Source organism: Dendrobates tinctorius, unplaced genomic scaffold (genome assembly GCF_039654945.1).
Source record: "Dendrobates tinctorius isolate UK_male_01 unplaced genomic scaffold, ASM3965494v1 ptg000215l, whole genome shotgun sequence".
NCBI classification, from domain to species: domain Eukaryota; kingdom Metazoa; phylum Chordata; class Amphibia; order Anura; family Dendrobatidae; genus Dendrobates; species Dendrobates tinctorius.
In genome coordinates this window covers 1381403-1399254 of record NW_027361882.1, presented here as the reverse complement: position 1 = coordinate 1399254, position 17852 = coordinate 1381403, and the positions used below count along the sequence as shown (strand labels likewise).

At 41.9% G+C, this 17852-nt stretch overlaps 1 protein-coding gene across 6 annotated transcripts in view; it reads right to left on the bottom strand.

Moving 5' to 3' along the window:
* ADGRB1 (adhesion G protein-coupled receptor B1) overlaps window positions 1-16510 on the bottom strand; it is a 758475-nt gene extending 741965 nt beyond the window's left edge. The window contains exon 1 of one of the 6 annotated variants that reach the window (XM_073555047.1): window positions 15824-16510. The gene's annotated coding sequence lies outside the window, so the exon portion shown is untranslated. The remainder of the gene's footprint in view (window positions 1-15823) is intronic. The other 5 variants (XM_073555046.1, XM_073555048.1, XM_073555049.1 and 2 more) reach the window with 5 other exon arrangements.
* Window positions 16511-17852: the final 1342 nt, after the last annotated feature.

Genomic DNA, 17852 nt, shown 5'->3' with positions numbered 1-17852 from the left:
TTAATATCAGGAGTTGCACTCATTATCTGAACCCTGGTTTATTATCAGGAGATGTAATCATTATCTGGACTCTCGTTTATTATCACGATTTGCAGTCATTATCTTGACCCTGGTTTAATATCAGGAGTTGCACTCATTATCTGAACCCTGGTTTATTATCAGGAGATGTAATCATTATCTGGACCCTGGTTTATTATCAGGAGTTGCACTCATTATCTGAACCCTGGTTTATTATCAGGAGTTGCACTCATTATCTGGACCCTGGTTTATTATCAGGAGTTGAAATCATTATCTGGACCCTGGTTTATTATCAGGAGTTGCACTCATTATCTGAACCCTGGTTTATTATCAGGAGTTGTAATCATTATCTGGACCCTGGTTTATTATCAGAAGTTGAACTCATTATCTGAACCCTGGTTTATTATCAGGAGTTGCACTCATTATCAGGACACTGGTTTATTATCAGAAGTTGCACTCATTATCTGGACCTTGGTTTATTATCAGGAGTTGCACTCATTATCTGGACCCTGATATATTATCAGGAGTTGCACTCATTATCTGAACCCTGATTTATTATCAGGAGTTGCACTCATTATCTGAACCCTGGTTTATTATCAGGAATTGCACTCATTATCTGAACCCTGATTATCAGGAGTTGCACTCATTATCTGAACCCTGGTTTATTGTCTGGAGTTGCAATCGTTATCTGGACCCTGGTTTATTATCGGGAGTTGCACTCATTATCTGAAACCTGGTTTATTATCAGGAGTTGCACTCATTATCTGGACCCTGGTTTATTATCAGGAGTTGAAATCATTATCTGGACCCTGGTTTATTATCAGGAGTTGCACTCATTATCTGAACCCTGGTTTATTATCAGGAGTTGCACTCATTATCTGGACACTGGTTTATTATCAGAAGTTGCACTCATTATCTGGACCTTGGTTTATTATCAGGAGTTGCACTCATTATCTGGACCCTGATATATTATCAGGAGTTGCACTCATTATCTGAACCCTGATTTATTATCAGGAGTTGCACTCATTATCTGAACCCTGGTTTATTATCAGGAATTGCACTCATTATCTGAACCCTGATTATCAGGAGTTGCACTCATTATCTGAACCCTGGTTTATTGTCTGGAGTTGCAATCGTTATCTGGACCCTGGTTTATTATCAGGAGTTGCACTCATTATCTGGACTCTGGTTTGTTATCAGGAGTTGTACTCATTATCTGGACACTCTTTTATTATCAAGAGTTGAACTCATTATCTGAACCCTGGTTTATTAGCAGGAGTTTCACTCATTATCTGGACACTGGTTTATTATCAGGAGTTGCACTCATTATCTGGACACTGGTTTATTATCAGAAGTTGCACTCATTATCTGGACCCTGATTTATTATCAGGAGTTGCACTCATTATCTGGACCCTGGTTTATTATCAGGAGTTGCACTCATTATCTGGACTCTCGTTTATTATCACGATTTGCACTCATTATCTGGACCCTGGTTGAATATCAGGAGTTGCACTCATTATCTGAACCCTGGTTTATTATCAGGAGATGTAATCATTATCTGGACCCTGGTTTATTATCGGGAGTTGCACTCATTATCTGGACACTGGTTTATTATCAGAAGTTGCACTTATTATCTGGACCTTGGTTTATTATCAGGAGTTGCACTCATTATCTGAACACTGGTTTATTATCAGGAATTGCACTCATTATCTGAACCCTGGTTTATTATCAGGAGTTGTAATCATTATCTGGACCCTGGTTTATTATCAGGAGTTGCACTCATTATCTGGACACTGGTTTATTATCAGAAGTTGCACTTATTATCTGGACCTTGGTTTATTATCAGGAGTTGCACTCATTATCTGAACACTGGTTTATTATCAGGAATTGCACTCATTATCTGAACCCTGGTTTATTATCAGGAGTTGCACTCATTATCTGAACCCTGGTTTGTTATCAGGAGTTGTACTCATTATCTGTACTCTGGTTTGTTATCAGGAGTTGTACTCATTATCTGGACACTCGTTTATTATCAAGAGTTGAACTCATTATCTGAACCCTGGTTTATTAGCAGGAGTTTCACTCATTATCTGGACACTGGTTCATTATCAGAAGTTGCACTTATTATCTGGACCCTGGTTTATTATCAGGAGTTGCACTCATTATCTGAACCCTGGTTTATTATCAGGAGTTGCACTCATTATCTGGACACTGGATTATTATCAGAAGTTGCACTCATTATCTGGACCCTGGTTTATTATCAGGAGTTGCACTCATTATCTGGACTCTCGTTTTTTATCACGATTTGCACTCATTATCTGGACCCTGGTTTAATATCAGGAGTTGCACTCATTATCTGAACCCTGGTTTATTATCAGGAGATGTAATCATTATCTGGACCCTGGTTTATTATCGGGAGTTGCACTCATTATCTGAAACCTGGTTTATTATCAGGAGTTGCACTCATTATCCGGGCATTGTTTTATTATCAGAAGTTGCACTTATTATCTGCAACCTGGTTTATTATCAGGAATTGCACTATTTATCTGGACACTGGTTTATTATCAGAAGTTGCACTCATTATCCGGGCATTGTTTTATTATCAGAAGTTGCACTTATTATCTGGAACCTGGTTTATTATCAGGAATTGCACTATTTATCTGGACCCTGGTTTATTATCAGGAGTTGTAATTATTATCTGGACCCTGGTTTATTATCAGGTATTGCACTCATTATCTGATCCCTGGTTTATTATCAGGAGTTGCACTCATTATCTGGACACTGGTTCATTATCAGAAGTTGCACTCATTATCTGAACCCTGGTTTATTATCAGGAGTTGCACTCATTATCTGGACACTGGTTTATTATCAGAAGTTGCACTTATTATCTGGACCCTGATTTATTATCATGAGTTACACTCATTATCTGGACCCTGGTTTATTATCAGGAGTTGCACTCATTATCTGGACTCTCGTTTATTATCACGATTTGCACTCATTATCTGGACCCTGGTTTAATATCAGGAGTTGCACTCATTATCTGAACCCTGGTTTATTATCAGGAGTTGTAATCATTATCTGGACCCTGGTTTATTATCAGGAGTTGCACTCATTATCCGGGCATTGTTTTATTATTAGAAGTTGCACTTATTATCTGGAACCTGGTTTATTATCAGGAATTGCACTAATTATCTGGACCCTGGTTTATTATCAGAAGTTGCGCTTATTATCTGGACTCTGGTTTATTATCAGGAGTTGTAATTATTATCTGGACCCTGGTTTGTTATCAGGAGTTGCACTCATTATCTGGACCCTGGTTTATTATCAGGAGTTGAACTCATTTTCTGAACCCTGGTTTATTATCAGGAGTTGCACTCATTATCTGGACCCTGGTTTATTATCAGGAGTTGCACTTTTTATCTGGACCCTGGTTTATTATCAGGAGTTGCACTCATAAATCTGGACCCTGGTTTATTATCAGGAGTTGCACTCATTATCTGGACCCTGGTTTATTGTCTGGAGTTGCACTCATTATCTGAACCCTGGTTTATTATCAGGAGTTGCTCTCGTTATCTGGACTCTGGTTTATTATCAGGAGTTGCTCTCGTTATCTGGACTCTGGTTTATTATCAGGAGTTGCAATCATTATCTGGACTCTGGTTTATTATCAGGAGTTGCAATCATTATCTGAACCCTGGTTTATTATCAGGAGTTGCGCTCATTATCTGGACCCTGGTTTATTATCAGGAGTTGCACTCATTATCTGGACTCTGGTTTATTATCAGGAGTTGCGCTCATTATCTGGACAGTGGTTTATTATCAGGAGTTGCAATCATTATCTGGACCCTGGTTTATTATCAGGAGTTGCAATCATTATCTGAACCCTGGTTTATTATCAGGAGTTGCAATCATTTTCTGGACCCTGGTTTATTATCAGGAGTTGCACTCATTATCTGGACTCTGGTTTATTATCAGGAGTTGCGCTCATTATCTGGACCCTGGTTTATTATCAGGAGTTGCACTCATTATCTGGACCCTGGTTTATTATCAGGAGTTGCACTCATTATCTGGACCCTGGTTTATTATCAGGAGTTGCGCTCATTATCTGGACAGTGGTTTATTTTCAGGAGTTGCAATCATTATCTGGACCCTGGTTTATTATCAGGAGTTGCACTCATTATCTGGACCCTGGTTTATTATCAGGAGTTGCGCTCATTATCTGGACCCTGGTTTATTATCAGGAGTTGCACTCATTATCTGGACCCTGGTTTATTATCAGGAGTTGCACTCATTATCTGGACCCTGGTTTATTATCAGGAGTTGCGCTCATTATCTGGACAGTGGTTTATTTTCAGGAGTTGCAATCATTATCTGGACCCTGGTTTATTATCAGGAGTTGCAATCATTATCTGAACCCTGGTTTATTATCAGGAGATGCAATCATTATCTGGACCCTGGTTTATTATCAGGAGTTGCAATCATTATCTGGACCCTGGTTTATTATCAGGAGTTGCACTCATTATCTGGACTCTGGTTTATTATCAGGAGTTGCACTCATTATCTGGACTCTGGTTTATTATCAGGAGTTGCACTCATTATCTGGACCCTGGTTTATTATCAGGAGTTGCAATCATTATCTGGACTCTGGTTTATTATCTGAATCTATCATTATGTACAAAGTTTCTTTCTGTTAAGTCTTCCTCTACAATGTCTTTTACTTTCAGCTGCAGACTCCTCTAAGATTTGTGTGTGTGGATTGTGCGGGTTTGGCTGGCAGAATGCAGCTGGATTGATATAGAGTGTGAATACACCAAGAGTGTACATGGCAAATTGTGGATTTATGGAGCTGCTTTATTTATATAGAGGTGGATGCTGTTGCCGGAGGGTAGAATTATCCAATCTTGTTCTTCAAGTCCTATTTTGTCAATAGGAGAAATTGCTTACATATTCCCAGAAGATTCCGATGAAGTAGTAAATAAATATTAATAAATGCCACGCGGCAAAGAAGAAGAAGGGAATCTGTCTGAAGATTATAGTTTATAGTTTGTTTAAATGAAAGTAAAAGTGATTAACACTGAAGTAGGGGGCACTTACTTATTAGTTTTCAGGAGCTACTCATCTATTAGGTGTTACAATGTACTTTTTTATTAGGTATGTATGAGGGCAATATGTTTATGAGACAATAATGCGGTACTTTGTGTCTTGTTTGTCAGCTGACACCATGTTAAAGACTTTTTCTCAAGTGATAAGTAGCGAGTGCCAGTCCAATTATCATTTTTACTATTATTTTTTACAACTCTTTTCATTTAGTTTACACAACACTGACATTGTAGTTCCCCCTTAGATATATGGCCGCTGACCCCATCATGGGGATTTCTAAAACAGTCGAAGAAAGGTAATAAGCAAGTAACCTTATTCTCATGTCATGTTTTAAAAGCATTGTTGGGGGATGGCATTTTTGTTAAGGGTTCAGAATGGTATATGAAAATAAAAAAGTAATACCTACTCTCACTGATAGCTCGAAGCTCCCATTCAGACTCTTACGCAGCCCCAGCCGGTCTCTACTTTCTAGCGTCACCAAAGATGGGCGGAAACGTCTGCTGAGTTAATCAGTGGCTGCCATGGTCACCTAACGAGCGAGTAATTGGCTGAGTGGGCATCTTATCCATTGGATCTGGAAAGAACAGACGTGTTGTGACCAGGTACGAAACTAAATGGGAGGTTTCAAGGGATCGGGGAGGGTGAGTATTACTTCTTTTTTTTTTTAAAACCAAATTAGCCCTTTTAAAACTAATTTTATCTCCTTGGACAAGTAATGTAAACCAATGACATAAAACCAAGTGCATGTAAAAATCATTTTTTATCCCTTTAAAGGAATTGTTCAAGTCCTTATATTGAGATCCAAAAATTGGTACTATTATTACTATTGGATTTTTTCCTTGACATCTTGTATTATGCAGCACCCCTTGTGGTTGTTAGTGGTACTGCAGTTCAATATACATTTTTATAATATTACTCCATAATTAAAGGGGGTCGTTCATGACTTTTTTTTTCCAAAAAGCAGCACTCTTTACCATAGACTGTGCTTGGCCCAATTTTCTCGAGTTTTCTCAAAGCTGCAGAATTAATCACAGGCTAGCATATGGACAAGAAAGGTGAAAAAAAAAACAGATCCTTTTTTCTTATCATGGACAACCTCTTTAAAATATGAAATTCTCATAATACAACTGAAGCCGTCATCTTCCACTATCTGCGCTTTATAACTGGCCGACTTCAGATTTTTCCACCATTAAAAAAAAAAAATATCCGATTGTGTAGCCAACCTTGAAATAGACCCGGCCGGCATTCGCTGGGATATTTGATGGCAGTGAGTGCAAGATTATTTTATTATTAGTAATATTGATTGTGAGAAATTGATATTTTTATTAAATTAGTCAAGGACGTATTCCGGCTGCACGATTGGATTTTGTGCTTCTCGTCTATTTTTTCTTGAACTCACAATATATCATTGTGAGATGGTCATTCTCCTCAGTGGAAGGATGAGGGCGAATGCCGGTCGTGTCTCCTCCTTGCCCTGACGATGAGGCTTGGAAAGGTTCTAATATGGAAGCTCCATAGGGTCTGTGGCCCCTGGGGAACCATGGTGGCCATCATCCAATCTGCCACAACTACACCAGAAGCTCTATAGGGCCTGTGGTCCCTGGGGGACCGTGGTGGCCATTATCCAATCCGTCACAAGTACACCAGAAGATCCATAGGGCCTGTGGCCCCTGGGGGACCGTGGTGGCCATCATCCAATCCGTCACAAGTACACCAGAAGCTCCATAGGGTCTGTGGCCCCTGGGGGACCGTGGTGGCCATCATCCAATCCGTCACAAGTACACCAGAAGATCCATAGGGCCTGTGGCCCCTGGGGGACCGTGGTGGCCATCATCCAATCCGTCACAAGTACACCAGAAGCTCCATAGGGTCTGTGGCCCCTGGGGGACCGTGGTGCCCATCATCTAATCTGCCACAAGTACACCAGAAGCTCCATAGGACCTGTGGCCCGTGGGGGACTGTGGTGGCCATCATCCAATCTGCCATAAGTACACCAGAAGCTCCATAGGGTCTGTGGCCCCTGGGGGCTCATGGTGCCCATCATCTAATCTGCCACAAGTATGCCCATAGTTTGGATTCATCCATTCTCCATTGGATTAATCTAAATAGATACTGATTGTTTCATCTTTCAAAATGGGTAAAATTGAAAACTGCCTGTAAAAACGTAGCAATTTACCTTTCAATGAAAATCTTCTTCATTCTCAAAAATGTAGAGGACTTTTAACTTTATATTTTACTCTTTGCTACCTCAGTTGCCAGCCACCTCTGCAGTCCATCAGCGGTGGCCGGTTTCCTAGGCTTACAAGCTTTTTGCTCTAAAATGTGCTAGTTCTGTTTTGAAGCTGACCAGATTTTTGGATCTGTGTCCTTGCATTCCTCCGGCGCTACAGAGGTAACGTTACCTCTGTTAGTAGACTCAGCAAGCGCAGAGTTCGTAATAGCGGCTCAGCTATGCCACTGTCAATCATCATGAGCTCACCGCGCCTCTGAAACTGCAGACTTGTGATTCTTCACATCATGTGCACAGCAAAAAGTATACCGGCAGGAGCCAACATTCATGTGATTGCAAGTATGTAATTTGTATACAAGTGGTCACATGCCGACTAGACGCAAGTATATTGAGCAAAGCTGGACACATCTAGTCGGAATGTGACCGCATGTATGCAAATCGCATATGACTGCCTGTTCCTGATACTGAAGAATCCCCACAGTGCACGGGTTGAGAGGATTCACAAGTCTGCAGTCACATAGAATGACTGCAGTCTTGTACTTTCAGACTGGACAACCCCTTTAAGCATTGCCCTATATGCTTATCTCTACACTGCATTTCATAGATCAGTGGTATAAACACTGGGCACCATGTCTGTGGCACTATAGATGGCAGCAGTCATAGACTGACTGGTCAATGTGCCATAACAAGGTCATGCGAATGCCGGAAGACTCAACCCAGACATTGCTGAGATTACGCCGATACGGGAGGTGAGTAGAAGGATTTTTTTGTTACCACAGTAGTGGAAATCCCCTTAAACACTTTTTAAAGACCCCTTGGGGCATTCTGTCCTGTGACTCTATCTGGTATTGCAGCTTAGTCCCAGTTTAGTGAATAGGACTGAGCTGCAATATCAGGGACAGTTAGCCGACAAGAGTGTTGCTGTGTTGTGCAAAAACAGTCAGACGTTAACAGCCGTGAAAGGTAATTAGCAAGTAACAGCTCATTCTAATAATTGTCTGGCACTCCTTGTCTCAGAAAACTATCCATTCCCGACCCAGACTAGATTACACAGTGAAGACCAATAAATGCAGTGTCCGGCATTAGGAAAAAATGTCTGCCTTCTTCCAGTAATGGCATCTGTTCTGCAGATGGGTTGTGCCCGTTATTGCAGCTCAATAATGGCTTTGATCTGCTGTATTTCGAAAAGACATTGAAAAACTGGAGCAAGTTCAGAGAAGAGCGACCAGGATGGTGAGTAGACTGCAAACATTGTCCTATGAGGAACGGTCACAGGATCTGGGAATGTTTAGCTGCAAAAAAGAAGACTTAATAGCTGCCTACAAATATCTGAAGGGCTGTCACATTGTAGAAGGATCATCTTTATTATCATTTGCACAAGGAAAGACTAGAGGCAATGGGATGAAACTGAATGGGAGGAGACACAGATTAGATATTAGAAAAAACTTTTTGACAATTAGGGTGATCAATGAGTGGAACAGGCTGGCACGGGAGGTGGCGAGTTCTCCTTCCATGGAAGTCTTCAAACAGTGGCTGGACAGACATCTGAGATGGTTTAGTGACTCCTGCATTGAGCAGGGGGTTGGACCCGATGACCCTGGAGATCCCTTCTAACTAACTCTAGAGTTAGTATCTCAAACAACATCTAGATGGGTTTGGTGCGACTTATGCAAGAAAGCAGCCATGTTGTTCTAGTTCTGGGCAATCCCTTTAACTATGAGTCGTCTGAGCTCATCCAGGAACTTTATAAGGCAGCACGTGAGGCAGTGCTCGGAAATTGCTGAACTCTTCAGAGTAGGCCATTAGCTCTTCTAGCACATACTATATCTGTAGGTTAATTGGTTTGTTAATAAAGGAAATCCCTGAGATAAAATACAAAGTAACTTACGAGGTCCAAGCAATGCAGATATTTTTGCTCGGACTCTACAGGAGGGAGGCAACAAGAGCAAAATCATAAATCCCTATAAAACCTGCATTGGGATTATTTGTCCATAAAACATCCGTATTTTCACTACAAGACCTAATCGCTATTATTCCGAGAAGAAGCGAAATGCTTCAATAAACGCTGCTCCATATGAGTATCATTCAGGGTGAAAGAAACAAAAGTTCATACAAACAAGGCCACAAGCGTATGTGTTAATTGAATATTCCCTAAAGTTCAAGACCACAAAGCCGTGTAACACTGATTGTATGCTTCCTCTAATTAACGGGAACATAGCCAATTAAATGTATTCTCACGGGAATTTGCCATTATATTATTTTTTTTTTCCATTCCACTCCACAGACTGGAGCTCTCTGACCGAGCGTAGAAAGGCCGAGGGGAGAGAAGGACATCATCGAAAGGCACAAGCAGCTTGATCTGACGGGCGTCTGGCTGGTTCACGTTATGGTCTCGATTTTCCGCTCTGTTTTTGAATATTTTTTGGCATAAATGGCGGCAGAATAATTGGATGCAGCCATTTTCTTAAAGTAATGGACATTGTGATCTTTGTAAAGGTCACCATCAGTGATTCTTCAGTGGGTTCATCATTGATATTCCAACCCTCTGAAAACACAAAACGGTCCATCATCCTCCCCATGATAACAGTTTTTTTGGATACCAGCTCACAGATCCCATTCGGTGGGATGACAGGTGGTCAAGCCCAACAATTATGTTGGGACCAACTAACTATGTAATGTCTATGGGGTTGTCCCCGCTCTCCCTTGATAGAAGATACCAGGAGAAAGAAAGATCGGGAATGTTGGTTGGCAAATATTTTGCTCCCGTAGAAGGTAAGACTTGTTCCTTCTTCCTGATTAAAAACACATGCATGCTCAGCCGAGCGTGCATGTTTAGGGGGTAGAATGCTAGATGAGCATTGGGTATGGACAGCTTTAGTTTTTAAGTTCCATTCCAATGAGAATATGGTTCCCCACATAGAGTCATAGCCAAAACTTCCTTCTTGGGTTGATCTTACAGGTCAGATAGATGATGACCAAACACCTTTCCAACCACCGGTACACATTCATGCTCATCGTAATGGTGCGTGAATGTGTTCTGAATGGGATAAAGGCAGTTTAGCTCTGGGTTCGACTTTTCTCCTCTGGGAACAAAACAACTGAGCGTTGACATTGAAAGTATCTGATCTTTCATTTTTCCCAAACACCTTCTTTTTTTGGGCAGAGTCAGGAGGATTCCATACAAATTAAAGGGTCCGTGTGTGAAATTCATGAGCCCAACCAATAATATTCCAATGTGCATGGCCAGCTAAAGTCACAATCTCTATCTGGAATTTATATAGGTTTAACGACAATCAAAGAAGAAGAAAGTCAACCTGTTAAAGGAGATGACCACAAAACGGAAGAGCATTTTGTGGAATTTTTATATTTGCCTTTATTTTTGGCTACTGCATCAGATCCTTAGAGCTGTGATGTCAACTGATGTTGACGGGTGACCAGGCGCCTTCATAGCCATCAAACATGCCCAGTTGAGTCAAACTTCCATCGTATCATGTTGAGGTTTTCAAAATGGTTTAGAAATTGGTCAACAATTTTATTTTCTTATAAAATGGACAAAGGCTCAGTTTTCACCGAACATTTCTCTTTTCTACATGATTTTGGACCTCATGGTTACTATAGAGCTGACCAAGTGGGTCACATTTTGACTCTGAATGTCAATACTATGGATACATGAAGATTCAATCTAAAAAAAAAATAAAAACACTCATGTCTTCTTTTGACCTGTCCATCCATGGTTCCAGGCAGAGTGTTGGGCATTGTCCATCCATTGTGATGTACAGAGAAGAGCAGCATAGCGGCAAAATGAAAGTGATGAGATAATCCTGCCTTAGATCCAAGAAAACAGGGAAGGTTTCCTTCTCCAAATATCTGATATGGGATCAGTCTGAATGACTATGTCTTGTAGAGACATCTTATAATGGGCAATGGGCATGTGGACTGTCTTAATTTCCATTGCAGGAAGAGACCCCCCCATCACCGCTTATCTTCCAGGTAAAAATTGGTTGGGCTTGTCACTTGGACCTTCAGACACATTTTTCTCATGGCCAGGATGAATCCAAATGTGGTGCTGGAGAAGGATGTTATCAATACCATGGATGGCAAGAAGAGCAAACAAATCAATCTTAGAACAAATCAAGCCAGACATGTCGCTGGAAGGAATGATCACCAAGCTATGACTTGCCTACCTTGGAGACATCATGTGAAGAAAACAATCACTGGAGAAAGATATCACTTTCGGAAGAGAAGAAGGAACAAGGTGAAGACGAAGACCAGCAACACGATGGATTGGCACTATTAAGATACCAATGGAGAAGATCCTGGTGGACCTCTCTAGGCTTGCACAAGATCGATCTTCCTACAGATAACATCCATAAAATTGAATACTTTGGACACATCATACAAAGAGAGCAATTACTGGAGAAGGACATCATGGTCGGAAAAATAAAAGGAACAAGGCGAAGAGAAAATCCAGCAATTCAATGGCTTGATACTATCAAGATTATGGCAGAGAAGATCCTGATGGACCTATCAAGGCTTGCACAACATCGATCTTTCTACAAATTGTTGGACACACCATACAAAGAGAGCAATTACTGGAGAAGGACATCATGGTGGGAAAATAAAATGAACAAGGCGAAGAGGAAGACCAGCAACTCAATAGCTTAATACTATCAAGATAACGGCTGAGAAGACCCTGATGGATCTATCTAGACTTGTACAAGATCGATCCTTCCATCCATCAAGTCGACACAGCTCAAGATTGAGCCAATGGTCATTGAAAAAAAAAAGGTTGGGATTTGTGGTGTTTGCTGGTTCTACGATGGGAGGGGATCCTTTCCATTTTAGCTTTTGGGTCTTGCAGCTAGGAGGCAACTGAAAGACCAACAAGCCACTTTGCCTTGGCCAAGGTATTTAGACACAGGGTTATGGCAGCATTTGAACCCCAGTCCTGGTAAGAGGAAGCCTCTCTTCATCAGAGATAAATTCTGCAGTATCTGCTATACACATAATTGCTTTCTACATTACAAATATTTCTGGATATTTCACCGCTGCACATTTTGCAGACAGATCACTTCCCCCATCATTATTGATTTTTTTTCTCCCTATACTTGAAGGGGTGACTAAAAATACCAGCAAAATGATGACAACGGTGGCGATGAAGATGTTAATGAATCTACTGCATGGCATAAACACTTCAGATCCCACACACGCTTCGTCTGTGATTAACCTTTCCACGTCTAGCACAGATACATGCTACATTTTTTTCTAGTTTTTTTTTTTTCAGTGGCGCACCAAGGGGCATGGCGAGCGCGGCATCAACCGGCATCAGACATCTGAAGCCACGGCACTCTGAGCCGCTTTATTATGTGTTGTCTTCCTCTCCAGTGTTTATAGCGCAGCTGTACAGAACACTTTGCAGCTCCTTCCCTCTGCAAGAAAAGCGCCAAAGTGACTATCTGGCGCCCTCTATTCCCCGATGGAGGGTACTACAAGCACCAGACTCATCCGGTTGGCTAGTCACCAGGGGAGCTGGGCTCAGTAAATCCCTCACCGTTATTGTATCAACAGGTGCAATTTAGTTTTTCCTAATGGAAACAAGCGAAAGAATGGTGAGAACCTTAAAAAAAAGTTAAAACTGATACTTAAAATTTGGCTTGTCTTTTCATCTACAAATGTGATGAAAACTTGGAAAATAAATAATAAAAAAAAATAAAATAAATAAGGTTTTGAGGTCTTTGGGAGATTTGGGATAGTAAATTATATGTTATATCATTAAATTAACCCTGCAGCATCCACGCATGTTGCACATGATACGCTTTGCACTGGTTAATATATGTTTCTGGTTAATCCCGTGTATTACGGATACACATTGATATACCAGGCGATGCATGAAATCGCTATACGGCGGTCGCTCAGTCTCCCGGCGTCATTCGGATGCACATTTCCAAACCTAACAAGCATTTACTTCACCCCCTCCTCCTCCTCCTCCTCCAGAATGTGACATGAATTAGCCGAGGCCACCACTAACCCCACGTGCAAACCTCATAATCAGCCGCTGAAATTGTGCAACAATACATCACTTCTTCCTGAAGACTTAAATCACAGCATCACCATTCAAGTCAATTTCCAACCCCTGGCCCAGAATGCCAATGATTTTAAAGACATCCATCAGGCCGATGTTAGAGAGCGAGAGAGAGACGGAGATCAAATTGTCACTTCTCCGAGAAGAGAACCTTTAATCATTCCGGGGTGATTTAAATCCATTTCATTTCCCCCCCATTGAAAAACTAACTAGCTGCCTCCCGAGAGAAGCGGCTCGGGCCAATTGATAGCTGAGCGGGTGACAAAACAAGTATGGAGCGTCGACAGTGAGCGCCAACAATGGACTCTGTGTATTACAATCCTCACTACAAGTCTCAGCATGCCCTGCCTGCGCCTGCCTTAGTGACCGTGCGCCATCCCTACCCACTCACAACTCAATTAAGAGAGTCTTTGATGCTCGATGACCCTGAAAATCACCATTTCCATAGACTTTTTATCTTCTTCTCCATGGATGCATGAGCAAATGTTATAGCATTCCTCTACAGAAACGGATGCATGAGCAAATGATGGGAAGAGTTCATGCAGATCAACCCAAATAGATCTAGATTTTTGACTATTGATCCAATGAGTAACATTTAACACTCGATGTTACAAGATTACAAGACCCCCCCCCCCCCCTTACGAATGTATCAGTAGTCCAAGGCTTTCCGGGTTGGACTATATTGTCAATATCATGACATTGGAAATAATCTGAAGTATAGGAATTGGCTGGAAAATCCTTATTCCCAGGGCTTAAAATAGAGCAGAAAATCCCAGTTTATTTTTGAAAGCTCTCAGTATTTCCTTCCAGAGCCAGGTGCAATCACAAGACATAAAACTCGCGGTGAAAATTTTCTCGCCTTTTTGCTGGGGCTAAATCGCTTATCGGGTATTAGTCATTTGGAATGTAGGATAGCACAGGAGGGTGGAAATCTCAGTGCTATTAGGTAGCACTTCAGCACATCCATAATCTCTGGAGAAAAACCTAGTTTTACCCTCTCGGTAGACGAAAGGACCCCATCACGATGGGTTGTGCTGTCCATTGGCTCTTCCAAGAAATGCAAGCACCTACTCAACAAGTCATCACAGACCCAACGTCTCTTATGGGATTTAGGGTATGGAGAACATGCATTTATGAACCCACCAAATGTCCCCGGGGTTACTCAATCCTCCACATTCTTAGAAATGATCCCATCATTTCTGTAGGATCTAAGGGAATGTTGATGATTTTTTTGGTGGTCTTTAAATCATATTAATGTCCAATCATCTTGACTCTAATATTCGACTGAAGTCATTGATATTCTGTCCTCTCCCGCCCATGGCATTTACATTTTAATAACTAAATTACAAAGTCTGGGATTCTCAAACCTTAATCAGATAGGCTTATGATTGGAAAATATATAAAAAAAAAATGAGATGAACTCAATGTGCCATTAGCTCCTACGAGCACAATGATTCAGACAAGGTTAGCTAATAATTACCCACGCTGATTAAGTCTTCATATAGTCATCGGCAGACTGGAGGTGTCGGAGCCCTATGGAACATTTAAGGCACCGGTGATGCATAATAGATACATTGGCATTCTGGCGTCTTCTTAGGAACTTGCTGATAAGCAATGATTAAGGGAGCCATAAAGGTCATTACTGAGACAATCAGCCCTTAATAATGAAATAAAGGCTCATCTGTTACGGGAGAGACATTTAGGAATTATCACGAGAAGAGCACATGTTATATCTCTTTCTCCTAAACCACAGGGATGAGACCTTGAAAAACAACAGCTATAACCCAATGCATGTGATGGATACAATGGAGCAAAAACATGAAAAAAAAATATGTCTCATCATATCCTTAAAAAAAATAATGTCAACATGAAAGAAGACCCCCCCATTGGGTTAATCAACTCAACTCCCATAGAGCAAACATGAGCTCCAGTAGCGGGGGTCCACCAGTGACCCACTGTGCTGATGGCACTTGCTTGCCCAGGAATGCTGTCTCTCCAATGCAGCAGTGTATATTAAAGCTGGGGACTGTGTATTATTGAAGGACTGATTTATTTATGACAGTATAATAATGCTCCTTTTTCATCTCCCTTCTCAAATATTCATACATTTATTTTCCTTCCTTTCCCCGGTTAGCCATTCATGCGCTCAGCAAGGTGCAAAATGTTGGTGGCTCACCAGGGTTAGATGGTGAAAGGGTGGTGAGGTGTGTGTGGGGGGGTGAAGTATATAAAAGTTGACAGATTCATAAAAAATAAAAAAAAAAATAAGAAACCTGGATGGCATAAGAAAACCATATCTAACTGGGTATTAAGAGTATTCGACAGCCCAAATCCAAACCTGTCCGAGAAGCCGAAATCCAACTCATACAAGGAGAATCTAGACTTTGTCTTACCTTGGACTTCAATGTCCTCTTCTTCTAAAGCAAATTCCAGGTATTAAGTAAGTAGCCCAGTAGAAGCCATATCCTCCCCACCACAATGACCAATTTGTGTAAAGTCTTCAGCTTTAATGCTTTAACTTGCTCCTCACAATGAATAGATATGAAGAAGATGAAGAAGAAGAAGAAGAGCCTTGGGTTGACAGATGAAATCTCCAGTTCCGAGAAAAGCCAAAGAAGACGATTCCATCCAATGACACCATCTAAGTCTTCAGATTCAAGCAAGCTCTTCCACAAAACACACACACAAAAAAAAATATTGGCTTCCCAGGGAGATGTTTGTTTGCTTAAGATCCTCCGCCGCTATGTATTTGCCTGTCTCTGGTATTTTTCATTCTTTTTTTTCCCTCTCGCTACTCGGTGATTCTAGATCCAGTCCTTGTAGCCAGGGGCTGCATTAAGAATTACATCAGGCTTTTATAAGCTTTCCAGATCACACATTAGAGTGAGAGAAAGAGAGGGAGAGAGAGAGAGTATGTGTGTATGTGTGGGGGAAGAGAGAGTGAAAGGAGAAAAAAAAAAAGAGAGAGAGAGGAGGGAGGGAAGGCAGAGACAGAGAGAGGCATGGATAAAATGCATCAACCCCAGCCACACACAGGAGGCAAAGTAAACTCCGCTTCCTCCTCCAGCAAATCCTAAGGTTTGCAGCTTGCAGGTCTGCAGGAAGCGTCAGATGAGGGCGATGGTGGTGGTGATAGGTTGGATGCCCAAGTTGGCACATGCAAGAGGTTGGGTGCATTTAGAGCCTGAGAATGAAGCCAAAGACAAGCGGAGGTCTTCACCATCCATTGGATGAATGCATGAACTCTGGACAAAGCAGATTTAGGGGAGCTGTGAAAGGATACCAGCACCCTTGATGGTGGGTGTGTGTTTTTTTTTTTTTTTACCGCAGTCCTCGCACGATTCTGTACCAGAACTTTCCTGATGATTACATGGATAATAACTTGGAAAAAAAAAAAGATCTGGAAACATTTGCCAGTGTCGGAGAGTTACAGCCTCTTTGGTTATCCACTGAGACACTTTAATGATGGGAAGGGACTGAAGAAAGTCAGAGGAGAGAGACACGGCGCCCCCTCCACTTTACCGAGCCCCCTCTGTGTGATTAAGTGTTCCGTACAAGCCGGAGGTTACCATGGTGACTGCATACAGCCGTGTGTACTGTATATATTCCTTTTTTCCCCTTTGTCCCTTTTTTTTGCACCTGAAGCTTCTAACACGAGTTGACACTGGGAGATCTCAGCAACAGCGAACCAATGAGCGGAGCTCGCAGCAAAAAAAAAAGGGAAAAAAGGAGAAAGACATCTGTATGCAATAGGAGGACGTTAGTGCTGGCATTAGCCATAGTCTTCTGTAGGTATATGGGTCTTTAAGCATGAGACGAGAGGCTTTAAATGGGTAATTAAGTTGCCTGCTGCGCGCCGCCTCGTCTGCAGTTTGGGCTAACGGAGGGTTAAATGCAGAAATGAGATCTCGGCTCTTCCGAGCTCAGGACAGATGTCCCATTATAGCCAAAAGCTCTGAGCCTGAATCAATGGAAAGCCTTAAAGTAGCATAGACAGAACCGGGGCAGCCTTCCACCACACATGGGCTGGGGATGGCACTGAGGTGGCAGCAGAAGTGGCTGAGAGCTCAGGGAGGTGGCAGCAGAGCTCGTCAGGCTCAGGATTATGCGGCTCATTGCAGTCCATTATGTCCTTATATGTGAAGGAGGAAAAGGCTGGAGAACTGGCTGCTGTGCTGGACTAGGAGACAGCTACAGAGACCGACCTGACACCTCTGCTGTGCTGCTACATGTAAAATGTGCTGTGTGCAGGACTAGGAGACAGCTACAGAGACCGACCTGACACCTCTGCTGTGCTGCTACTTGAAAGATGTGCTGTGTGCAGGGCTAGGAGACTGCTAGAGACCGACTTGGCACCTCTGCTGTGCTGCTACATGCAAGATGTGCTGTGTGCAGGACTAGCAGACAGCTACAGAGACCGAC